Raw genomic sequence first — 25768 nt, 5'->3', positions numbered from 1 at the left:
GAAGAGTAGGCCAATTACAGTTGGACTAGCTCTGAGGTTGACTCATTGGACGGTATGTACCTTAGCAAAACCAGAGGCCAACCATAATGCCAGGGACATTCATTCATCCTTTGCAGATCAGCAGTTCCATGAAAGCTCGTGATGTCCTGGTGCTAGCTGCAGGGCAGGAATTTATAGTGGGGTGTTGTGGTTAGGAGAGCTCATGTAATTTGTCAATATGCAAGGGGTGTACCTGTTGGTGAGAGGAGGTAAGATCTTACCACCTCTATAGGCAGAATTAGTGAGAGAGAACTGCAGAAACACATTCGTTTGTGCTGCCTGGACTTTTAAATGAAGTTTGTGAAATCTGGAGAGGGTGCAGAATAAAATGAGCTGAGATGAGAACTGCTGAATCTGCCTCAAAATATGAGTCTGGAGAAGCTCAAATCTTTCATTTATCTAAGACAGATATCCCTTAAAGTGCAGACACTGGCAAATTCTAGCCCACTGACAGCTGGTGTCCTTTCCCCAGCCTCTTCCATGAAAGCCTCAGAAGTAATCAGTGTCCTGCCATGCATCCCAGGGCTGTAGGCAGCCAACACTTTCTCTGCAGCAGCACCTCTCTCATAGAACAACGCTCTTCTGTTGGACAGACAGAACCAAAATGAAACACAGAGGTCCGGAGAGAGAGAAATGCAAATGGAAAGCAAGTTGTAAACAGATGGTGACAATAAACACAGGGAAGGCTCTGCTCTTTGACACCTTTGAAATAGGTTTTAGTACTTTGAGGTATTGGCTAAGCCAGTAGCTTGTGGACAACACTGAAAAAAAATCCCTTTGCTGGTTTTAGTCAACTTCACAGAATCATCTGAAATAACCTTTGCACCCACCGTTACTCACAAACCACGAGTGGAAAACCACTAGTTCAGCAAGAAATACAGGAGACGAAAGAAGAAGACCATGATGCTCTCTTCTGACTTCAAGCCTGTAGTATAATGGAATAGTGCTTACTTTGCCCACCAACAGCATATACAAATATAAATATACTTATACAAATAATCAGAAAAGCATGGCAACAGGATCACAAAGCAATGGTATAATATTTCCCAGAATGACCTCAAAATCATAAATCAGATCTCTGAATTGTCAGCAGCAATCCAGCTAGCAGCCAAATTGCTCCACCATCCAGCATATTTTATTAACCATTATTATTGTGTATTATTTATTTACAGAGTGCTGTACATGTAGATACTGCTTTACAGGTACACAAAAGACCACCCCAAGCAGTTTAATTACATTCAGGCTCATAAATATGATATTCATTGCAGCAGCACTATGGGTTAATGATTGTGGTACTGCTTCAGGTTTCTTGCTTCCTCTTTGATTTTATTGCACTGAAGTCAAACACTTCTTAAACTCTGGACTTCAAGTCAGCCTGTCTGTCTGAGGCAGTATATGGCCACATTGTCTTGGGATCAGAGTGTCTGATGGGCTTGTTTGCTCTAGTAGGATAGCTAAACTCAGGGTTTTGAACCGATATTTTGAACTCAGCAACGGGGCTAGACAATTAGAACAAGCGTGTGGTTACTGGAGGTACTAATGGGATGATATTTCTGCTCTTTGTGCAATCTGATGGAGTTACTGAGTGGCTTTTCTCTCCCAGTACATGACCTCTTCCAATCCCAGTTGCCATGGAGGAAAGACATGGCAAAATCACTCTTAGATAGCAGCAGTTTCTCATCCAGCCAGAGCAAGCCAAGAATATTTCTCAACATGAGCATCAAAGTGCCCTTCTGCAGATGTCTGGAGGAAAGGCAGCTTCTGCCTGTCTGACAAGAAGTCTTTACATCTCTCAGGGATGTAGGAAAGATCACTGATTCTTTTCTTCCAGGTCTGTTACTCAACACTTAACTATAAGAGAGGATTTTTCTGATCCCAGGCATTGCAAAGAACTTCACGTGCTGGTGGAAATCCATGAGCTCTATTAATTAATGACTTAATTGTTAATTATTTCAGTACTGGAAAGTATGCTAGACCCTCCCAGTCTGCACAGGTACACAGCCCTGCCCTGGGGAGTTACTGGCTCGTTTCTGACGGCGTGGAACAATGTCGTAATGAAGTGGTGAAAATTTGGGGAGAGAAGCTGGGACATCTACTAAGGCTAGGCAAGCCCAGCCTGGCATGGCATAGAGATGAAAAATTAATGCCCTGGACAAGGTGGTGTCTTTGCTTACTTGCTTTTCACAGGAAATATAGCTGAAGGTATCTTGAAGAAGAATGTATAAAAGATGTGGGGCATCATTTCCTGAGGTATGACAAGTGAAAGAAGCTGGGAAGGAGGTTTTGGGTGGTTAAGACATAAACGTGAAGTTAGAAGATCTCCCTAATTTAGGATTAAATCCCTCCTTGGCCAACATCTTCACTGTGATCTTGGGTAAATCACATGGGTGACTCCTCAGTACCTGAGCTGCCTCAATGGGAACACCAGCATTGTCAAGGGAAGAGTGCCAAGACAAACAGGAGTCGTACTGGGAAGTGTTGGTAGCCCTGGTAGCCAGGGTTGGCAAAAGCTGCAGCAGGCAATGCTCCACGCACGAGCCGTGCCACGACTCGCACACCCAGCCTTTATCTCACACCCCGAAACACAGTTCTCTCCAGTCTCCCCCTGGGCTGAGGAGGCTGCCAAATATTCAAGCCCAGTCGCCCCTGGGAGAGCTGGGGAAATGCAAGCAGAGCCTGGAGCCACTACCCAAGAAGTCATCCCAGGCCTTTCTTCTCCATGGGATGACTTGCAGTGGTGGTGGTCAATGCTTTGTCCTCCTGTGGTGCAGCTGATGCCACCCCTGCGCCTGGTCCCCCAGCCGAGGTTGTGCTGGGGCACGGCCCTGCAAACAAGCCCAGCCAGATTCCTGCTGATGAATGCTCCTGCCAGAGCTCTTGTTTTCCCCTGCGTGTCAGGAGATAATGATGGGTTGTAAAAAGCTGGCTGAACTCTACCGAAGCGCTACCAGCACCAGAAGCAGCAGCTCTCCCTGGAGGCACCGTGTCCTCACCCTCAAGGGCCAGGGTTTAATAAGACAGAGGCAAGAGTGTCTCCATCGCAAAGCCAAAGAGATGGGCAAAGAGCCAGGTCTCAGCATGTCCAAATCCCTCGGAGTGGGGAACTTCCTCCAGGCTGGCACCCTGCAGAGACACATCTTTTCAGAAAGCAAAAGGGATGTAGCCTCAAGAACATGGCTCCTGCAGACACTTCACTTTGGTAGCATGAGCAGCATTTGAGAAATCCCACAGGTTTACAAAATTAAGCCTGCACCTAAATTTGTGGAGGAAGAGGTGAGTATTAACAACCTCGCTGCTCAGAGCATGAGCATGTATGTGAGTTCAGTTTTTCAAGGGCCACAGCTGGAAAAAGCTGATGTCAGGCAAGAACTAAGTGATATACATCTTATAGCAAGGCAGGAAACATATCTCTGTGTTCCTGCTAACCTTAGAAAGCAAGTACTTGGATTGCTACACAGAGGATTTGTAGCAACAAGGAGAATGTAATTAAATAACAGGGATGATCTCATTATTGTAATGATGAGGTGTCATTTAATAAGGAGAATCCGGGAGTAGGAGCTGAGAAGTGGAGCCCTAATCCTGTCTCTGGCCCCAGCTCCCTTGGCAGCCTTGGGTAGGTCACATAAGGCCGGCACACTTTCCTCAGTGTGTTTTTATGCAACATGCAGCACCAGGAGACCCTTTGCAGAAGCTCTTGCAACAGAAAGAAAAACAACAGTAACAATAAAAGTTGTTTTGTCCCTCTGCCTTCCTTATAAAAGCTGAGTTAACACAATTTCCCTTTATATAAGGGACAGCAAGGATCTCTGGCAAATGATGCTGATGCAGAGCTCAGAACCAGGAGGGCAGCAAGGGTACTGCTAAGTTCTGCCCTAATCCCCAAGTCCTTCCATAGAAATATAGACTCATAGAATCATTTAGGTTGGAAGAGACCTCTAAGATCAAGTCTAACGGTTAACCTAGCACAGCCAAGTCTATCACTAAACCATGCCCCTAAGTAATTGCAAGCCTCAGTGACTGGTTATCAGGCCCTGCTATGGTCTTCCTGGGGTAATACAGCCCAGAGAAAACATTTTCCCAAATAAGGTTGTTTATATATATGTGCATGTTTATGTATGTTTATATAACAAGGAAGGTCAAGGTAGTTTCAAAGCCACATCACAGAAAAGGTATGAATAGTATATTTTAACTGGGGGCCTGCCATGTATTATGTGGAACAAAATTGTGTTCAATCCAAAGGCTGGATCTCCTGAATCCAGCTTAACTCACCAACCCATCCATCCATCCATCCATCCATCCATCCATCCATCCATCCATCCATCCATCCATCTATCCCATTCAGACCAGCATCCCAGCAGGCTGCACATTTTGGTTTTGTGGCTGGGAGCCACGAAGGGATGATGCAGACCACATCAGGCAGAGGAGCAGTGGGCTCTGCAGTGCTTTGAGCTGGGCTGCATTAATCTCTTAAATGCTACTTCAGTTTTTTTGTTCTTCATCAATCATCACGTTCAGCAACAGTTACTCATTGTGGCGGTGCCAAGGCTGAGGTGCCAAACAGGGTCTCCTAAACACCCGAAATTTCCTTCCATGACATCATTTCTGCAAGGCATGCAGAAGAGCTCAGCAGTTCCCATCAGCCGTGGCAGTGTTTCTGGGCCACCCACACAACCTCAGTGCCACCCCACACCCCAGCAGCCCAGTAGTCAGGCTCTCATACTGCTTCTGCCACCATCCCCACCCCGTTCCCATGCCAAGGGACTTTTTGGAGGGCAGCATCCTCTCCCCCAGGTAAGAACAGAGAAATCTCCCACTGCACAGCATGAGACATCTCTTTTTTTTTACCTTGGCATTAGAAAGCTGGAGCATGGAAGGGATTTTTCCCTATAGCCTGACCTGCAAACACTTAGCAAAGTCAACAGCTTTGCTCTCTGATCCCTTCCAGTATTACAGAAAGTTAAGACTACAGCAGCATGTGTAACAGATTTCAGCTCAGTCCCGCAGCCTTATCCCAAAACAAGCCTTTGCTTTTTAATTTTACCATTTGCTTCTGAGCCTTACATGACGCTGCTGTTTCTCTTCTGTTTTTAAAGAAGCCAAACACAGCAGATGAAAACATTGTGCTGCTCTGCCTGCAGCACGCACGGTGCACTTGCAGAGCACTGGGGCACGTCCATGAGAAACTCCCCTCCGTTCAACAAACAGCCCGCAAGACAAAATAAACCACCGGAGCATCCCGTGGTCACCACCACATTTGGGGAATCCGGGTTTCCAGCAGATGATCTTTTCCATGGCAGGATTCAAGGCTCCCAGGCTGCCAATTTTGGGGCTTTTTCCGTTGCCCAGATCCTGGAATATTTGCACACAATTTGTTTTAAGAAGCTTTCTAGCCCTTGCATTTGGGGAGAAAAGCTTAAAAGCCATTACATACAAATTTTCTAAACTTTAAGCCAACCTTACAATCTGGAAGAAAGCCAATGACTTATATTTGTATATCCAATATTAAAACATCACTAAAGTTGTTAATCGCTCACATTTGTGTTACCATCCAACAGTGAGTTTAATGAGCTGCTCACAGTCCACAATCCACAGATCGCAACCTTAACGGGTCTTTTCTCCAGCCTTGTGGTGCTACCATAAAATGTCTTAAGGAAAATTGATAACAGCTCTCATCTGCACTACTTAAAGCAAATAAATGTCAGGAGAAGTGAGGACTTTTTGATCTCCTAGGTTCTAAGTCTTGAGCCAAGACTTGGGTCAGGCATAACATAAATAATAGGCATTCAGAATATGGCCCGATGCTGCTAAGTGCTAGGTTAGCCCTAAACGAGGACTTCTGCTGGTCCCAGATCCAACAGCTCCAGGAGAGCCCATGCCTGTTGCCATCTCTGGAGCTCAAACCCTGGGGGCCCTAAGCAAAAAAACTCGTGAAACCTGGCTGAGAAACACAAGGTTTCTCTGTGTAGCAGCCCAGGCTGGATTCCCCACTCCTTTCCATGGATGTCTGTAGTGCTTCAGGTAGGTTATATATGAGCTAAACAATGCCTGACTGGTTTGCCATATTTCAGATGACTAATTTCCACCATTTCCCCCCGGCCAAGGGAAAAGCAAAACTTAAACCACCACATTTCTTTGCAAAACTTGTCATGAAAAATTCATCCTGTTTCCCAGCTGAAAATAAAACCACACAAATAAAATTAGTGTTTCTATTATTGCTATTGCTATATGAAACCTAGCTGCTTTCTGATAAGCTCTTTGAAAGGAGGAAAATGTCTAGTTTTCTTTAGGCAGGAGACTGTTCTTAGACTCCCCAGTTATGGGATGATCTGGTAAAAACTGTGGAAGAGAGAACCCATGGAATTTCCCAATGGTTTTATTTTGTTATTTTCCTAAGTGGGAAGTGCAGGAGTCCCAGATTCTCTATTAATCATTTGAGGAACCACAAGAGAAAGAGAAAACATCAACATGAGTTCCTCTTCCCTCACATGCTGGCTTGAAAGTGGTTGTGGTTGGAGAGAGGGGAGTGAAAAACAAGAAAAAATGACACAGCATGGTGGTTTAATAGAAATCCCAGACCAAGAGCTGGCTCCTGAAGTCTGCTCCAGCAGTGGAGGTGGATGCACAGGCAGACTGTTCCCAATGGTGAAAACAGAGTGTGGGATGTGTTTAACGCTGTCCTATTGGTGGTGAGATAGCCTTGCTGCTCCTCATGGGGTAAGGGGGACCTTGCTCTGGGTGCATGTAGAAGGATGGAGGGGTGGAGGGATGAAGGGCGGAGAGATGGACAGACAGAAGGATGGAGGGATGAAGTAACAGATAGATAGAGGAAGGATGGAGAGGTGTAGAGGGAATATACCCTTGCTCTCAAATCACATCATAACAGGACACCCACATCCCACAGTGTCCTGTGCAACAGATTTCCCTTCCCATCTTCTTTGACCTCAAATTCACATCTCTTCTGCCTTAAAACATTTCCCCTCCCAGATCTTCTCCAGTCGGGATCTCTCCCCTCTGAGCACACACACAGCAGATGCTGCAGCCCCCTTCGCCTCCCTCAGCTCATTTCCCATTTTTTGCAGAATCAGAGAGGCCAAAAAGTGCACTCGGGCAGGAGGGAGAGGAAGACATCGAGGTGGGGGGAAAACAACAAACACGTGGCAGCCTTATGTGTGCACTTCTCTGTGAAATGCAAAACTGCCCTACTCCAAGCACCAGTGGAAATGTCATTAGCACTGGACACTGATGAAGCTGACCTATTGCCTTGGATGAAACAAGCCAGGGAAGCAGGAGGAGTGGCCCACGCTGCCTGTTTGCAGAAGGGACACCCTGTACTGTACCCATGGCTCAGACGGGGCATGCTGCACACTTATTTGAAGAGCCCGTGCTTGAGTGACCTACATACTGAGCAAATGTGACGCAGCACTGCTGAATCAATACCTGTCAGGTCACATTACCTGCTATTGATAAACATGGTTGTTAATCCCAACATATTGTATTTGCAGAGGTTCCTGGTCTCCCTGGGGCTGTCTGGGATGAAGTTTTGCTTGGCTGAAACTTCTTTAAAAGAGAGAAGCTCGACAGAGGAAAGACCTTTGTGCACAGGGCCAAATATGAAGTTTGTTGCTGCTACTCTTGAGGTCTCCTTGCTCCCTCAAAGGCAAGTTTTAGGAGATGTGCTAAAATCTGCTTTGCAGGCCACAGGCCCTGATTTAGCCACGTCATACATAAGCAGTTACCTGGGGGCACCATCTGTAAGCATGGCTACCAGGTGCTCTCCTTGTAGCCCACACAAGGAGAGAAACCCCTCTGCAGGAGGCTGAGCCCAGAGCTGTAAGGTGCTGTCTGCAGGGACCTGTCTCCTTCCACAGCCATCGATGGTGCCTGGATGCTCATCTCCTCACAGAGATGCTCCCAGTTAAGCAGGATGGATCCAGACGAAAAGGAACGGTGGCACTGACATGTGGGGTGGAGGAGACAAGGCATGGCGGTCCCAGCCCTGTTCTCGGTGCGAGACGCAGGAGGTCCGATGCTGTGGGCTGTGCTGAGATGCTTCCTCCTGTCCAGGGACTTTCCTTCTGTTCTCGCTTCCCCCATGATCTCCACTTGTCACCCTTCAGGTAGGATTCAGGCTTGCAGCCCCACACTGCAGCCTTGCTGCCCCCAAACCCCTCTCCCCTTCCCTGGCAGGGCCTAGGGTCAACCCTGCAGTTTCAGCATCTGGGCTCCATTGTTCTGTAGCTAAATAAGGTTTCTGCCATGCTAATAAAAACCCCAACGCATGCGATCTGACAGTGACTTGAGGTCCTGACCAGGAGAAGGGTGTATTTGTGTGAATGAGGTGCATTTTCTGCTGTGCCCTTGTAGGCTTCATGGCATGCTGCTGAACGAGCATGTACTGTGTGTGCCTGGTGTTTGCCCTTTAATCTGCAGTCAGGCAGAGCTCTCCCTGACACTAAGGGGAGCTTTGAAGGCTAGGCCTTTATTTTTACCTTTATTTTGTAGCAGAGATGGGTCGTCTTCTCATCTCGATGAGGGAAAGGAAGCAGCCTTTGCAGGTGGGAGACCCGCCGCAGCAGTTGGGGCCCTGGCCAGGTTCCTCTTGCAGCTGGCTTGAAAGAGCCCCCAGCCACCATCTGTTCTCAGGAACAAAACTGTTGTGGTTTTGAAACACACGCACTGACATTAAAAAGGCACACAGAGAAAAATCCCACCCCAACAACTTCATAAAAATAAGCGGCAGCGGCAGCCTTGCTAAACGCGCTGCGGCACTTGGGCTGATTAATATAGTTTGGTCTAATCGGAGTCTGTTGTTTTAGCCCAACAGCCTTGGTTTCGTTTGGGCAATAGCTTTTCATGTAAAATGTGTTCATTACAGGTCTCTCAGAAGTTTGGGAGGTCGATGGACAGTGGCAAAATTTGGGTGATCTTGCAGCTGGTGTGTTTGTGTGTGCAAGAGGCAGCCATGACCTGGAAGGACTCCAGGTGCCTCGTCTGTGTGTCACAAGCCCAGCAGCGTGTCTGCATAAGGGAAGCCAGGTTTCGTTTAGATAATAAAGGGCCTGTGCTTTTAGCGCAGGAAGAGCTGGATTTAATCTCCATGGCTGCTGTAAAGTGGCCAACACGTGCGGCTGGGATGCCTCAGATGAACCAGATCTGCTTTCTATAGAGGGGAAGCTGGAGGGGAGTCCTCGCTGACATACCCCATTAAGAACCCCTCTTCCTTGCTGAGCTTTCTGCATGGGGTCCAGAGCTCACGAAGGGTCTGTTAGCTGGGCTATGTATCTATCTAGTGTCCACAAAGCCATCTGGCTGCTGCTTTGGGTGTGAAACACTGCAGATCAGAGAAGCAAAGCCCTCAGCCTGTAGCCCCAGTGGGGGCAAAACCAGCCTGGGGCTGTGCGAGGAGTAACGTGCTCCACCAGCATGCCGGGGCTGGGTGCAGGGAGGGAACTCCAAGCCATCCCTTTAGCTGGCTTTTCTGCTTTGATTTATTTGCTCTGAGTGGCACAGACAGAGAGGGAACAAGGGGCTCTTTGGGCTGCAGAGAAAGCTCAGGTGGGAAAGAAAACCCAGAGGAGGGCAGGATGGGTTTAGGGCAGTTCCAGGGCAGCTCCCTATGTGCATGAGGGGAAAATTAAAGGAAAAAAAATTAAAAATAATAATTAAAAAAAAAAAAAGCTCAAGGGAATCTTCCGAATGACAAAAGCTATTAGAATGATTTCTGTTCCACCATGCAACAACTTTCCCTTCCTCCACATCTCCGAAAGCGTTAAGCAGGCTGTATGGATGTGCTTGTGTGTGAGAAACATGTTGAGCACTTGCTCTCCGGGGTTTCCCTTTTCTTATTTAAAATGGGCAGGACTCCAGCTGTTAAAGCCTGAACAAACCCTAGAATGTGATACCTGAGTCAGGAGAGAGCCAGGGGAACTCCTGTGTTTGTCCCCCTGGTCCCTGTGGCCATGGGACAGGGCTGTCTGCCCCCCTGAAAGCAGAGGCAGCTCGGGGTGGGCACTGCCAGCCGGTGACACCCACACCCACAGGACACCAAAGGTGATGGGCCAGGTCCAGTGGAGGGGATCCGGAGCTTTCTCTGCAGCTGTGATGGGAAGGCTTGGGGGAAATCAGCCTTTCGTTCCAGCTCTGCATTAAACAATTCCGGTTCTTCATTAAAAATCCTGCCAAGTACATGCTACTGACAGATGAAGAGGTAAAAATGCAGCAGCCAGCTCCTCTTGACCTCTGGAGCAATTCCTGTGCAGTGTTCCTGCTGCAGCTCCGGTTTTGTCTTTACAAGCAGCTCCTTTGTGTTTCAGTTGGGGCTCATCCAGCCCTGGGGCACTTCAGGTCTACGGCTGTGCTTTGCCTCTGAAGACTCTGGGTTAATTTTTATTGTGTCATTTGGGGATGGAGAGTCCAAAATTGGTGCTGGGGAGAAGAAAAGAGGAGTATAGTTACTCAGGGGTTGTTTTAGCTTGTGCCAGCTTGGGCCTAGAGGGTTTGACCAAATTAAACTGCCCGAGGACTTGTCCTATTGGGTGTCCTAGTGCTCTAGAAATTCTCTTTGTGCCCCGGTTATTCAAGCAAGCACCGATGCCTGGATCTGCTCCTTGCACTGATATTCCCAAGATCTCAAAAGAGCTGACTTCTCCCCAAGGCCTGATCTAATATTGACCAGCTTTTGGCTGAGGACAGGCTGTGTCAGGAGGTCACCTGCAGCCAGACCTCCCTGCGGATGGCCTTTGCTCAGGTCCAGGAGAGCAGCCAAGGCTGTTTGCACACTAAGAGCTGCATTTTGCACCCTGGCTTCAGTGCAGGCTCCAGGCAGTAGCAGGAAGGCATCCAAAGCAGGGAAAGCAGAGCTGCCTACTGGGTCCAGAGAAATACCCACAGAGCACCTACAGAAACTAAAATCCTCACCAAATTCCCCTTGATTATTCCTGGGGTAAAAGTCACCTTAACCTCAAGGCCCAAAGACATCCTGGGATGGTGCTAACCCTAGTGTGAGTCACAGGCAGACCTTAAAACCAGTGGATATTATTCCTGACATCCTCCAGGAAGCCTCAGTGTGATTTTAAATCATATCTGGCTCCTGGATTCATTACTAAAGGATTTTTGGGAAGGGGAGAGGTTTTGTTTGTTGATGATTTTTCCTGAAGTCTTCCACTGACTACAGCCCAAGTGATATCCCAGCAAGGCACCGGACTCCTGCATCTGCAGAAATTGTCCATATGTGCACATTTACAGGGGGGGTTCTCCTATACTCAGAGATGGATCAGACACCAGCCCAAGGTCTCCCTCCATCCCTCTCCATTGCTCCGAGGGAAGCTGAGATCTTTATGCCAGGAACTGGCACGTCACCCCCATCCCCATGCAGGAGAGGAGCCTTGGCTTTGGTGCTTGCCCACCTCATGTTGGGTGGGACCACAACAGGTGTTGTTTATAGTCTTTTCTTTATACTTTCTACATATATACAAGTATAAAGTGTACTTGTCAGTATATACTTTACACTGATACTGCTAATGAGAGGCTGCATGCCACACACTGCTATATACCCTAAGCATTCCCACACTTCACATACATATCTGTTTTCTTAAGGTACATTCAGAGGGAGAGAGAGAGGAAACTTGGTCCAGAGATGGACAAAATCCAGTCAAAACCTGAGAGAAGCCAGGAAAAGCAGTGGGAAATAACGAGCCTGTCCAAGCCTTCCTCTTCCATTGCACCTCTTGCTAACCCTTTCACTTTAAGTGCTGTCTTCATGCCCAGCACAGCGCTTTAAAAAATACTTCTGTACGTTAGGATGAGGGCTCAAAATTTCCTTTGATGGTTACAGGAACAGACAGAGGAGAAAAAGCCTTTTAGAGAAGCTGGGACGGAGCTATCTGGGTTGAGGAGGAGCATGTCCGTGCATCTGTCGGTGCTGGATGAGGCTGTGGAAGTGCCGGCTCAGGTCGGCTGAGGTCACCTCAGCTCAGATCATTGCCTCCAACTCGCAGCTGAGCTCCAGAAGCCAAAGGCACCAGTGTCGCTCTCCTGGCAGTGCTCACGAGTGATGTCTCAGTTGGAAGTGGACCTGGGGAGCAAACTTCCACGTGAGCAGTTTTCTGGTGGCTCCCAAACAAAAGGAGAATGCCAGAAACCCCAGGCTGAAGGATGAAGGACACCTCAAGAGCTTTGCCTTGGGCCAGGAACCAAAAGAGGCCTCACCCACTTGGAAGATGTTACCCTAATAATGTGTGGGAAGCCAGAGGCCACTCTATTTTGCTTTCAGAACAACATTTTACTCCACTGGAAGGTAACCTAAGGCTTGGCGTGAGGTCTCTGCTCTGCCCCAGGCCATCTGTGTGGATGCAACGAAGGTATTTAGTTCTGCTGCACTTCCATCTCCCTGTCTACAAATGGGAGAACAGAGACCATGTCCCAGTGCTTTGGGGCTGTCATGAAAATATAAGGGTTAAAAGAGGTTGTATTAAAGAGGGCTATTCCCCATGCTGTGGGGAAGTGCAAAGATTTTCCCTCCCAGGACATTGATTTTCCCTCCCAGGACATTGCCCAAGTCTGGGCTTTCCAACTGGGGCAACTCAAATTGAGCTGGACCTTGCTCTTTGGAGGGTGTGGGTGGTGGAGACTCAGGCTTCTTTTGGTGGCAGTTCCCCTGCCCAGGGCTGTCTCTCCGAGGTGATGTTTTGAGGTGTTGCTCAGTGGGCAGAGGGGGTGACACCCCCCCAGTTCTCAAGGTGCCTTCTGGATGGAGAGCAGGATTCAGACGAATCCAACATTTTCTCCCTTAGGCATCTCATGGCCGAGGCTGGACAATTTTGTGTCCTGCTGTAAGCAGTCATAGCCAGGTTATACCACCCTAGAACATCTGCTGATCAACCCCAGCCATTGTGGGGTGAAAAAAAGGCAACTCCAAGGCCCTGTTTGCCTCCTGTATTTCCCTTCCTTTCAGATAAATCACTAGGATGCTGTGGATTTCAAACCCCGTAGGCTTCCAGGAATCTTGTTGAGGGGTTTGGAGGCAGAGCTCTCTCTCATTAGCAAGGCTGTTTGCATAAAAATATGAGCATTGTATCCAGTTCCTCAAGCTGGGAGCTGCTCTTGTGAGTATCCAAATGCCCTCAGCTCCCATCAGGGCACTCAGTCTCACTAAAGCTGAGTCCTTCAAGCTCCTTGTGACTCTCTACAGACACTTTGGGTGGGGAAGGGGGAGGCTGGATCCGAAAGAAGTAGCAGGGGCAATTGCAAGAGGCAGGAGATAACGACCCGTGTTGGGAAGCAGCCAAGAAAGCAGAAATAACATATGGAGAAGATTCTTTAAATGCGATGTATGTTGCTGATTCTTAGGAATAATCAGCAACACCTCTTTACATGCTGCATTTTTTAGCACAAATTGAGAGTAAAACATCCTCTCTGCTGAAACAGCAGAGTCCAAATTTCCTTTTCCTCACAGAGAGCTTCCTTTCGTGCTTCAGGTATATTGTGTGACACTGTCCTGCTTCATTTGCTTGGGATAAATGCCACGATCCCCTTTTCAGCAGTGGGGAAACTGAGGCACAGACAGCTCAACTACCTTGCCCTTGGCCATAGACCTTGTCAGCAGCAGAGCGGAGATGCAGGCTCAGGAGCTACATGTACTGCTGCAGCTTTATTCCTGTGCCGTGTCAGAAAATATTATCTCTCACTCTGATGCATCCAGATTTTCTTGACATAAATTGCTGAAATCGCTGAGAGAGGCATTTATTTCAAAGTTCAGCACATTATACGAAGGGAGAGAGAAGTTGAGTAACTGGAAAAATCAACTTCGAGTTGCATCACCGGGAGCTAGAATGTTTGTTTAGTCCTTTGTGAGATGAAGCAAGCTCCAGTTTGGCCTCATCCAGGCATGATTAGCCAAGAGATAAGGAAAGGTTTCTGGACAGGTCCCTGATACAGAGCAATGACGAACATGGATATATTTTGTAAAGGAGCAGGGAGGAGGGGAAAAAGCAATAATCTCTTCCCCATCTGACCTAGCAGACTGTCATATTGGCCCTAAGACACAGCTTCCAAAATGGCCAGCCCCTCCCAAGAGCCTTGTTGCTCGTTTTCCCGATTCCCACCCTTCCTCACCAAAGGACAAACCCACGATTGCAGTCAGTTATAAATGGAGGGACCTTGCAATAAAAACCCAGCCCAACAAGATCAAAGGCAACTTTTATCTCCCATGTTCTTTGGGGTCCGGCACTCCAGGAGCACAGCTGCTGGCCTGAGCTTGCAGCTGTGTTCTCCCCGATGATAAAATAGCCACGGCTTTGAGATCCTCCATGTCAGGTTAATCCAAAGACACTCACCTCCTTCCCTCTGTGTTAGGTTAAGCCCAAGACACTCAACTCCTTCCTAGCCTTTCCACAACTCAAGCAAAGCTGTTGACTAAGCCCTGTCTCCTACCCAGCACAGGGTGACTCAGGAGAGCAAAATATAAGGAAAAGCATCAGGAATGGTGATTTTTGCCTGCTGTCCCACAGTGACAGCTGACCTTGCTGGTATTTCTGACTTCATTTCTTTTCAAATCCCTCATTGTGCCACCCAACGCATTCTGCACCAGCCAGGGCAAATCTTTGTTGGCCTTTAAATCTCTTTTGGCCTTTAAAGACCTGCCGTGTAAATGGCAGGGTGGAAAATGTGCTGTGAGGTCTGGGGTTTTAGGGGATTTTCTTTTGTTGTTCTCTAAGAATTTAGCTTCTGAGCCACGCCGTATCAAGCTCAAGCCTTGCTCAGCTTTGCCAAAGAGAGATCTCATCCCGATGCATTTACAGGTGCAAGGCCTGAGCTCCCTTGTTCAAAAATCTGCAGGGCTGGGACTTAAATTTAAAATAAAATAAAATAAAATAAAATAAAATAAAATAAAATAAAATAAAATAAAATAAAATAAAAATAAAATAAAATAAAATAAAATAAAATAAAATAAAATAAAATAAAATAAAATAAAATAAAATAAAATAAAATAAAATAAAATAAAATAAAATAAAATAAATAATTAAAAAAAAAAGACTTACCACCTCTCATCTCTGGGTATAAAATCCAGAAAGGACAGAATTTTGGCTCTCACAGGTGAGAAGTGCTGCTTGGGATTATTCATTCTCTTTGAGCCTGCAGCCTTGGATATGGAAAATTGGTGGACTTGGCAGTGCTGCTGAAACCAAGCCCAGGAACAGGAGTCCTGAAAAGTAATTAAACATCAAGTGGTCCTGAGCACGGCTACCAGAGGCTGGTTTCCTCTGGACACCAGTTTTTGGATTTCAGGGTGGCTGTATGGTGAAACTGCTACCAGATGCACCACAGCCCTGGAGTAGCAAGGGGGCTTTAATTTGTGCCAAAAGCAGTAACTGGAAATTCTCCCTTGTAGGTATGCCGTTAGGGATCTCACGTGAAGAAGGGGCTTGGAAGATGCAAAGCAGAAAGACTTTTGGGTTTTGGCTGTGGTGTAAGCAAAGCCAACAGGTTTATTTTGCTCATTTTCCCAGCACTTGTTAAAAAGTGTGCAGCTCAGGTGGGGAAGGGAAATGTCGTGCTTTCACAGAAAAATGGTTGCACTGACTTCCTCCTCCTTCCTTGAACCACTGATGCTTCTCAGCATCCTAGACAGGGCAGAACTTTGGTCACAGGTGGCTTTGGTCACTGCTCTCTGCAAAAAAAAAGGACTTCATGGACTGATGAGAGCTGACATGATTTGCAGGTTGTTCCCTCTTAGGTACAGGTGCTTTTTTCTCCTGCAGCATTTTGCACAGTGGTTGTCCATGATGGGGCTAAGTTTTATTAGCCTCACCCAAAAAAATAATAAATAATAAATAAATAAATAAAATGCAAATACAAAGAACAATAAACATTTTGGTGAACCTTTGCTTGTTCTGGGCTTGCTGATGAGGCTGGCATGGCCTTAGCTGTGCCATCACTCGCTGCCTAAGGGAAGGCTGCATGGATGCAGATTGAAATCACAGCTTCTCACTGGCTCTGCTTGCAGGAGCTTTGCCTCTGCCTTAGCTCCTGGAACAGGTGGGGTGTTTCCAGGCTTTGCTTGGTCCCAAAACTCACCTTCCAGGTGAAAGGAAGGGCTCTAACTGCTGCCTTATTTCTACATCAGCTAATTAATTAATCAGTCAGCTAAACACAAATATTAAACTCTGCTTCCCATGCAGTGAGGAGAAAAAACCCTCTGTGAATAGAGATTGTTCAGTCAGGACAAAGGATTTTGTATGAAAAAGAAGCTGCATGTGTGATTTGTTTCTCCTCTTGACCTTGGGAGACCTTTACCTACATTTCTTTCTCAGACCCGAATTAGTACCATAATAACACAGGGCTGGAAAATTATACTTAAACCTCCCAGCTATTTCTGGGTTACAGAGGCTCTTTCTTTTTTTCAGTCTAACCTAGTTTTCCAGTGGAACCTTCCCAGCCTCTACAAAGAGACATCCCAGTTTTCTTCCCTATATAATTATATAAAGCCTGGCTTATATTCGTGCCCTTTCGCTCAGTCGCCTTTAATGTCAGCAAGGGATGCTGCTCCCTTCGGAGAGGTAAAGAGCAGGAAGAAAGATTGGCTCTTCACCCCTGCTTCTGCCTTGAAAAATGGGCTGGATAAAAGTCACCACCATGGTCTGTGAAGGCACTTATTAGTGTGTGGTTGGTTGCAATTCACTCCGCAAAGTCAAACCATGTCCCACCACCATGAGGGCTGGTGACTGTAAATGTGGAGGAGCCATCATTGCTCCATGGGATGGGGTGAAGACCTGGAGAAAGTCCTTGAGAGAGGGAAAGGCATGTTTATGGCACAGGATGGGCTTTTATCTCCATGGCACAGACAGTGATGGGGCTGACAAGTACAATCAAAAAACTCAGCAAGGTTGCTGTGATATGTTTCCTATATGAGAGTGTGATTAGCTCCAAAAAAAGAGGGTGCTTGCATTGCTATCTCTCATGGAGCTGAGAGCAAAACCAGGAGGTTCAAGACTGAGGTCCTCTAAGAAATGTTCAGACCTGCAGGTCTTAAATCCTTCAATTCCTCTTCATTTTCAGTTCCTGAATTCAGGTTCATTTCCTTTTTCATTTTGTAGGTGCTGCCAAATATATATTTTTTAATTATTTTATTTTTTTAAAATTATTTTTGGTTTAGTTTAGGTTTTAGTTTTGGTTTTGTTTGTTTGTTTGTTTGTTTTGTTTGGTTGATTGGTTGGCTGGTGGTTTTTTTGTTTCTTTTTGTTTTTCCCAGGGAAATGGAGGGAAACACAAGCTGGGGGCTATGCACGCACTGTAACAACATATTAACCCAGCCCAGCAAGATTTGCATTTTCTGGACACAGAGAAACTTCTCCAAGGGAGAAATCCCAGGGGAGGGATCGGGCATCTGCAGACCTCAACATCAGTCACTTCCAGCTTTGGCCCATTTCCTCCACAATGCCGGTGTCAGGAGAAAAGTAGATTCAAACCACTGGCTTTTCCAGCCTCAGCCAGATATCTGTGCTTTTGCAAGGGGCTTTGAGTCAGGCCGTACTTAGCCACATCAGCAAAACACCCTGAAGTCTGACAGAAGCGGCACCTTGTGTGACCGGGAAATACCCACAGATGACTAAGAAAATCTGCCTGCCCCCCCTGCCTCGCCTGTGCCTCCCGTGAGATGGCAAGCGGCAGGAAATCCTGAGCTCCTCATCAGGCAGCTGGGAGGAGATGGGCGCATTTGCAAGGACAAGGTGGCATTTTTTTTGTTTTGTTTTGTTTCCGCCAGGCTTTTGTTGACCCATCTCGAGCTCAAGGAGCACCACAAGGCCAGCACAGGGTGGTGGCAGCAAGGGGAGCAGGGTCTCTTTGCATCTTAGCCATGGGGAAAGGAAGGTTTGTCTGGCTCCACGGTCTCCTGAGTCATTTTGTTCCAGTGTCATCGGAGACAATAAAGCAGGACCCAAACCACAGCACCAGGGCTGAGCCCGGTGCACTCACCAGAAACACCGGGCTCTGCTAACCCTTGGCTGGTGGCCCAGCTACCCTCAGGCTAAACAGCCCTTTTCTAGCTTCCTACTGGCAGCCCCCAAAAACTAAGAAACCGTTAGTTAAAATAGAGAGAAAATAGCTCAAACTAGCTGTTTTTCAGAAAGAAAAAGAAAAGAAAAGAAAAGAAAAGAAAAGAAAAGAAAAGAAAAGAAAAGAAAAGAAAAGAAAAGAAAAGAAAAGAAAAGAAAAGAAAAGAAAAGAAAAGAAAAGAAAAGAAAAGAAAAGAAAAGAAAAGAAAAGAAAAGAAAAGAAAAGAAAAGAAAAGAAAAGAAAAGAAAAGAAAAGAAAAGAAAAGAAAAGAAAAGAAAAGAAAAGAAAAGAAAAGAAAAGAAAAGAAAAGAAAAGAAAAGAAAAGAAAAGAAAAGAAAAAAAGAAAGAGAAAAAAGAAAGACAGAAAGAAAGACAAAGAAAGAAAGAAAGAAAGAAAGAAAGAAAGATGGTATTGCATGTTATTTTGGAAATGCAGCCCAGCTTCTGGTTGTTGTGGAGCTTGTCTTGCACGGGAAGCCAGATTTGGTCCCAGCCCACCTGAGATATTGAGTGGAAAATGTGAGGTCTGCTAAGGATGGAGGGGATGGGTGAGGAACACCCTTTCCTGGAAGGGGGCCCACCAGACTATTTTGGACCATTTTGCTACATTGCACAGTTCCCTCTACAGGTCACAGCAAGAAACTCTGGGCACCCCAGGGGTGACTGATGCGGTGGGAAAGAAATGCAAATAAAGGCAATAAAAAGCTGGTGGCTGTCTGAGGAAGGGGCTTTGATTCTGGTTGGGAGCAGGTTTGCTCAGCTGGTGTTTTACTTTCAGGGTGACTTGGAGAAATCCCTACAGCTGTTTTAGTTTTGGCTTGAGGATTGTAATATCCCTGGTTTTTATAGAGCAGACTGGATGCTGCCCAGGGCATGGTGATCGTTCATTAAATATAGCAATCAATGGAGGCTCTTTTACCTCAGGTACTACCATAACCCAGAGAATCGTTATTATAATTATTGGTAATAATAATAATAGGAATCTTCTCCGAGGCTTTTGGCCCTCACTGTGGGACAATTAATGGGTGGCAATCAGTTAAATCCCTTTGCACACATTTCATTTCCCTCCTGCAGGCAGACTCACACTTGCGCGAGGAATTTGAAGGATGCACCAGCAAAAGACCTGAGAAAACACAACACATCGCAGAGGTGTGAATCTTTCCACCCGGTGCTTGGTGGGGCACTTGTGTTGCCACGTTCCCAGCCAACCCAAGCTTCGGTGAAGGCTGTAAGCTTGACTGATGACAGCAGCTGGCAAATTTCAGCCCACCCAAGAAACGGAGGTGCCTTTGCAAGCAGAGAGGTCAACCTGAGGCAGGCATCTGGTTCTCCGTGGCCATCTAATTCTCCTTGGCCCCACTGAAAATCCCAGCTTTGGCGGGCAACAAAGAGCTGAGGACACTTGCAGAACCATCTTCCACCAAACCTTACTGTGGATGAGTAAAGAAGGTTGTGTTTCCTCTGACACAAAGGTATATATTGCATTTTCAGATTGGGCCACTTGTTTATCAGACTTAATCAACGCAGAGCACGCAGTCAAATATTTGCATGTGCTTTATTTCCAGCCATGCTTTAACACCAGGGAGCTGCTTCCTTCAACCCAGTGCTCAGTATCCTTCAGTGGAGCTCACCTTCACTGAAGAGCACACAGTTCTCTGGGGGGGGACAAGTCCTCTCCTACAGCTCTGAGGGTCTTTAACATGGTTGGAAATGGATTCTTCCTCTCCCCACTGAACAATGGAAAATTAGGTTTAATTATGCTTTGGTTGAAAACAGGCAGAAATTAAAAGCAATTTGAATAAATAAATAAATAAATAAATAAATAAATAATCCCAACATCAGACAACAGGAACTGGTTGCCCTACAGCATGAAGTATCTGGTTTCCCAACTGTTTTGGCAAGTGAATGGGCACTTAGTCAAAGAAGTAATCATCCCTTGAAAAAGAAGTTCAGTGAAAATTTCTGTCCTGCTCCTTCCACCAATCTGCCCCACCAGCTTTATGACCTGGGTGGCTTCCTAGAGTGATGGGGTCTGGACATTGATTTCCACAGGCAAATACCCTATCACTAGGGTGACAGGTAGGGGATGCTTTGGGCAAAGTATAAGAGTACGTATCAAGTGGCTCATCCATTGAGTTGTCTTCCAACAATCCCCAGTTTAGAGATGTCCTATCCTGGGTCGATGTCCACACCAGTATGTTCCAGGTCAGTCGTTTTACTTGTGTGCAAAACACAGCCTGCTCCTTATCTGCACTTTGCTAAACCGCCTCCAGTCGTAAAACACTGGCAGCAACCCGCCGAGCGCTTGTGGCCGTGTCTGGAGCCAGCTTTCCTACTACAAAAGCTTTGTCTTTCTGCAGAGATGACCACAGTCTGTTTGGAGAAGTGCTATGAATTTATACCACAAATAATTATAGTGATACTATAGCTTTGAAAAGAAATCCATGAAGTGTATTTTGCGATGACATTTCTTTGATTATTCTTAATTGCATTTGACTCACCAATGCAGACTCCAAATTAATGAGCTCTTACAGTACCACAGAGCCTGGATTATAAACTGAGGCAGCAACCAGAAGAGTCATGATAATGAGCCACACGACGGGGACGGTTTTCCCTCTCGGCTCTCCCTTTTCTTCCCACCTCCCTCCTGACTTGCAGCCGGAGCAGGGCTGTCTGCCCTCCTTGCTGTGATGGATTTCAATTCCCCGGACCATCCTCACTGTTTGCTTTCAAAAGCCTAATGTTTTAGAGGAATTACTACAGAGGAAACCAGGCTGGCTCCCACTTGCAGCCTCCTGCTTTGCACTTTGATGGCATGCCTTTTTTTAGCAGGGATCGTGTGTTTGCATTAACCCTGGCAAGCTGCATCCCTTGTCTGGAATGGGACATAAGCAATTAAACACAATCAATAATTCCTACCCTAAACTTTAAAGCATGCTTTATTCTTGCAGTGCAGGACAGCACAATATACACCGATAATCCCTCACAGCTGTTGCACACACAGCTTTTCTTCTTTTTTTTTTAAAAAACTTTTTTTTTTCCCCCCTGTTAAAATCTGCAGCTGGACAACACCCTGTGTTTGTTGAGCACGGAGCTGAGTCACGGGAAGGTGGCGGGTGCTGCTTGCAACCCAGAAGCAGCCAAGCCCTGCACTTCTCACCACTGCTGGGAGCACCAGCTGGCGATGTAGGTACAGAAAGGTACATTTATTGCAAGTCTTATATGTATATTTTTTTCCTTTCTGGATCTCAATGACAAAGAGGGTTCAGCGTCACCTTTCAGAGGTGAGCCCTCTTGGGAAGTGGAGCTGAAGAAACTCGTGTGTCCCCTGAGGACCTCTGGGATGGTGTCTTCATTCGCCCTGTGCACCTGGGAAACCCTTTTTGCTCTAGACTGGGCAGCACCTCGCAGGGGTCTGGTTTGCAGCTGGTGGTCTGGCATGCAAAGGGCATGAAATAGCCAATGCCTGGAGCCCTCTTTCCAATGGCTTTCTCTAGAAGATAGCCTGGCTGCCAGGATCCTCATTAGGCTGTCTTTCAGATGAGCTGGACAGCCTGGTCCTCCAAGTTCCAAATCTCTGCCTCATTTGAAGGAAATCTGGAGTTGTATCATGTGCAAAGGGAAGTGCCACAGCCTTGGTTTTCTTTATTGTCTGAACCCTGTAAACAGGTTCCAGACAAAAATAATTATTTGTAAGTCACGTTCCTCTATCTCAGAGGAACCATTTCTGTTCTGCAACCTTTTGCTGATGCGGCAAAATAAGAAAAACAGCCTGAAGGGGAGCGGCAAACATCCCAGGCTCCTCTTCCTAACCCAGAGAAAGCTCACAGTGAGAACAGCTGCTAAGCAGAAGTCTCTCTGAACAAGAGTGGTTTAAATTAGTAGGATTCTGGCTAATTAAAAGACTATAAAGACATAATTAAAAGAGCTGAGACCAAGCTATATTAAATTAGTCCACCAGCCGCCTTCCGAGCCACTGCAGGAGGGTGCAGGATTCTGTCTGCACCTCTCGAGCCCAAAGCACCCCCGTGCCCTGAACGTGGGGAGTGGGGTGGATGTGCAGGGGAGGGCAGGGAAGGGGCGGGCAGGGTGAGGATGGCCCCAAAGCAATGCACCCTGGCCTCTTTTCCCAGCGAAATGCAAACCAGAGCAGTGGTTTGCTGCCCAGGATATTTTTTTCCCTCTCACATCGCTGTTCCCCTCGTGTTCCCACAGGGACCAAGGCATGGTGGTGGTGGGGGGGAATCCTCAATTAGAGCAACCTGGCTGCTCTCAAACGAGCTCTGAGATGCTGCCAGCCCAGGGGAACTGGTGTAAAGATCTGTGATGTCTTGGGGATGGCTGGGAAAGCAGCAGGGGCCCAGAGAGGGATCTGGGGAGTGCAGACAAAGGGGACCCTGGGGTGAGAGAGAGGACAAAGAGAGGTGGGGGGGAGGGAAGAGGGAGAAAGTGAGAGAAAGGAAGAGAAAGAAGGGGAGGAAAGAAAGAGAGGAAGAGAAAAAAGGGAAGAGAGAAAGAGGAAAAGAGAAGGGAAAGGGAAAGGGAAAAAATGAAAAAGGAAGAGGAAGAGAGAAAAAAATAAAGAAAACAAAAGAGAAAGAGAGAAGAGGAAAGAGAAAGAGAGGGTGAAAAAGAAGGAAAGGAAGGAAGTAAATTAAATATGTATATAGAGAGAGAGGAGGGAAAAGATGAAAGAACAAAGGGGACATGAATGTTTTCCCCTCTAGATACAGCGATGCTGTCCCTCCGTTCCAGCACTTTCCCTGACTGCCCCACTGGGCTCACAAAGAGCCCCAGGTGCACAGGGACCCTTTGGGCCAAGGAACTTTTGCTGGGGTCAACAAAATCTCCCTACATGCAGAGAAAGGGTGAGCGCAGGCAGCCCAGCACCTGCAAAAGACTTGGTCTGGCCACCAGCTTCCCTGCACCCAGATGAGGACAATGTGCAAGACACAAAAATGATAAAAATCCTTTTAAATGGCAAAGAATATTATTGCGTGATGGCAAGTGAGTGCAGAGCTGACTTACAGCTCCTGCTCACAGCTGCTGAAGAGGCTCTCCATAGCTGCAGCTGCTCAGCCTCCCAGTTTCGCCGGCCAGTGGCAGTTTCAAAACTTCAAAATGTTTCCTTTATTCATGCCGTGAAAGCCAAAAGTTGGGATATTTTCTGTGAATCTAGAATTTCAAAAATGCTGCTGGGAGATGAAAGAAGTGCTTTTGATTTGGGGCACTGCTTGGAAAAATCCCATTTAGAAATCCAGAAGCGAAATATATTGTGAAGTTAAAAGCTGAAAAATCAAAAGCATTTCCTAGAAGAAAAAAAAAAATAGTTTGAACCAGACTGTTTAGAGTTTGGGGGATGCTGCATTCAGGAAAAATAAAAAATAAAAAATCACTCCATATAAGCTTGGCAGTTTTGCTTTAGTAAATTAAAAAAAAAAAAAATCGTTGGGGAAGGTATGTCCAGAAACCAGACTAGCCAAGAAAAGGACCATCTTGTCTCACGTCTCTCTGTCTCCCTGCTGAAGGCTTAAAGAAAGACTGCACAAGCCCATGTGATGGGGATGTTATATACCTTTGTGCCCCAGACAGCAAAACTGGGATGACCCTGGCATGAGCACATCCTGCAGCAGGATGGATGCTCCTCAGCCTCTTCTGCTGCACGGTGCACTTATTAAGAGAAATGATTGTTTTTAAGGAGAAAAGCTTCCTCCTTCCACAGCACACTATAAAAGTGAATGATCAGTAATTTAGATGCTGTTGTGGCTATAAACCATTGCTCTATATGTCATGATAGTACCGGCACTGACAAGGAGAGCAGGTGATGAGCAGCTTGTGCTATAGAGTTAATGGGACAGAGAAAGTGCTTGCAAAGCCCCAAAGAAGAGTTTTTGTGATCTGAAAGGTTTCCAGATTGCTTTCTTCAGGAAATGCAGCTTGTATACATTCTTCATGTCAGCATGTGTCTGAATCAAGTTGAACCTCAGTGTTAGACCTCCACCTAAGAATAAGCTCCTGGACAAAGGAGACAACCCTGAGTTCCTCTCTTACCACTACAGAGTCCCCGTTAAGCCAGCACCACCCCCAGGAGAAGCTGCTTTGGGGGGTTTGCATCTCATTGTACACCAGCAAATCCAACCTACAAGACAGAAATTGGCAGGAAAGCAGCCTTCAGTATTACTGTGCTCAGGGCACTATGAACTTAAATCTGAAGAGTGATGAAGATGCAACTGAATTTCTCAGGTATATCCACAGGCTGTGATGATGGCTGCTAATGTTGATCTATAGCAGCTTCCAGCATTTGAAAATATTAGCTTCACTTGTACAATTATCTAGCAGCACTTTTCTTAAAAGTCTTCGACACAGGGATTAAAATAGCAACCCTGTGTGAAAGCCATAAGCATCCTCCTCACCTGAGCTTGGTTGCACACTGAGCTTCAAGGCCAGTCGTAGCATGCCTCAGGGTGGTATGGCTGCACCCACACCCCACAGCAGGACAGTGGGAGGGTGTAGCTTTTTTGATGCCCCCAACTCTTCTATTATTCAAGATGAGCAGTTGGTTGTCCCTTGGGACATTCTTAGTCTTCTTTTTTTTTTTTTTTTTTTAATCTCTCCTTAGTTGTTTCTCTTTCAAACTGTAGATTTTCTCCTTCAGGACCTTCAGTCACCCTTGTTACCTTTCTTTGCATCTTTCCCAACCATATTTCTTTTGGCTTTGGGGACGGAAGTGGGGCAGACTACTGATGATGACGTCCCACGGTCTCATCCATCCTGGATTATCCTGTGAGCCTGTGTGGATGCACAGAGACATTTATAGTGGTATAATGGCATTTTCTGCTTTGTTCTCTGCTTCCTCACAATTCCTGATGTTTGATTTGATTCACAGTGACAGAGACTGTGTCTTGACAAAAAAAGTGCCCTGCTTTACAGTCTGAGAAGGCCTAGGACATGGATCCATGCCCTTTTCCAGCACCAGAGGGACTGGCTGAGATGGCTTTCCCCAAACTCCTGACACTGACTGCCTGGTAGAAACAGCCTTCTTCTCCTCTCTGGTAGCTGTGCTGTTCACATGATGGAGTCCTAACTCGTAACAGTCTGAAGGAGCCAGGGGTTGGCTTAAACAGTTTTAAAATGACAGGTTTTTGGCGGCCTCAGCAGTGGATGATCCCCACATTGCACCACCACTTTATCCAAGGCCGCACAGAGGCCGAAGCAGTGAGGAAAGCCCTTGGAGACTGGGGGCAAAATCTGGTTTGTATAAGGAGGTTGTGAACCAGGACTGTGAATAATGTGGGCAAGCAGCAGGACTAGAGCCTTGTCCCCCGGAATTGCAGCCCTCCAAAGCGTTCCCTTCATCACTGGGGTCAGGGTGAGTCCCATCCCCCGGGTGTGCAATCAACGTGCAGGTGGCCCCACCTGCAAACGGGCCTGGAGCACAAGCTGAACTTCCCCCAAACTATAATCATCTGTTGGCTCGAAAGGAAACCACACCTGTCCTTCCCGCCTGCGTCCCTCCCTGATTTTGTCGGAGCGGAGGCACCGATGCGCTCTCAGAGAGGCTGCACTTGTGGTATTTTTGACCCAGCTGGAAGAAGGATGAACCATAAATCTCACTCGACAGCCTAATCTCATTACATTTCCCAGCTCGGTTTCCAGGCCAAAGGGGTTTGGCTAA

At 46.7% G+C, this 25768-nt stretch overlaps 1 long non-coding RNA gene across 1 annotated transcript; it reads left to right on the top strand.

Moving 5' to 3' along the window:
* The first annotated feature begins 549 nt into the window (after positions 1-549).
* On the top strand, positions 550-21242 carry LOC308190583. Its single transcript, XR_013947348.1, has 3 exons — positions 550-8156; positions 19168-19565; positions 21155-21242. It is a non-coding gene; the product is annotated as an uncharacterized lncRNA (long non-coding RNA).
* Positions 21243-25768: the final 4526 nt, after the last annotated feature.

The sequence above is a fragment of the Anser brachyrhynchus genome, assembly GCF_964034855.1.
Source record: "Anser brachyrhynchus genome assembly, chromosome: 2".
Taxonomy (NCBI): Eukaryota; Metazoa; Chordata; class Aves; order Anseriformes; family Anatidae; genus Anser; species Anser brachyrhynchus.
Note: the sequence above shows the minus strand (reverse complement) of the source record. Positions and strands in the feature narration are given on the sequence as shown.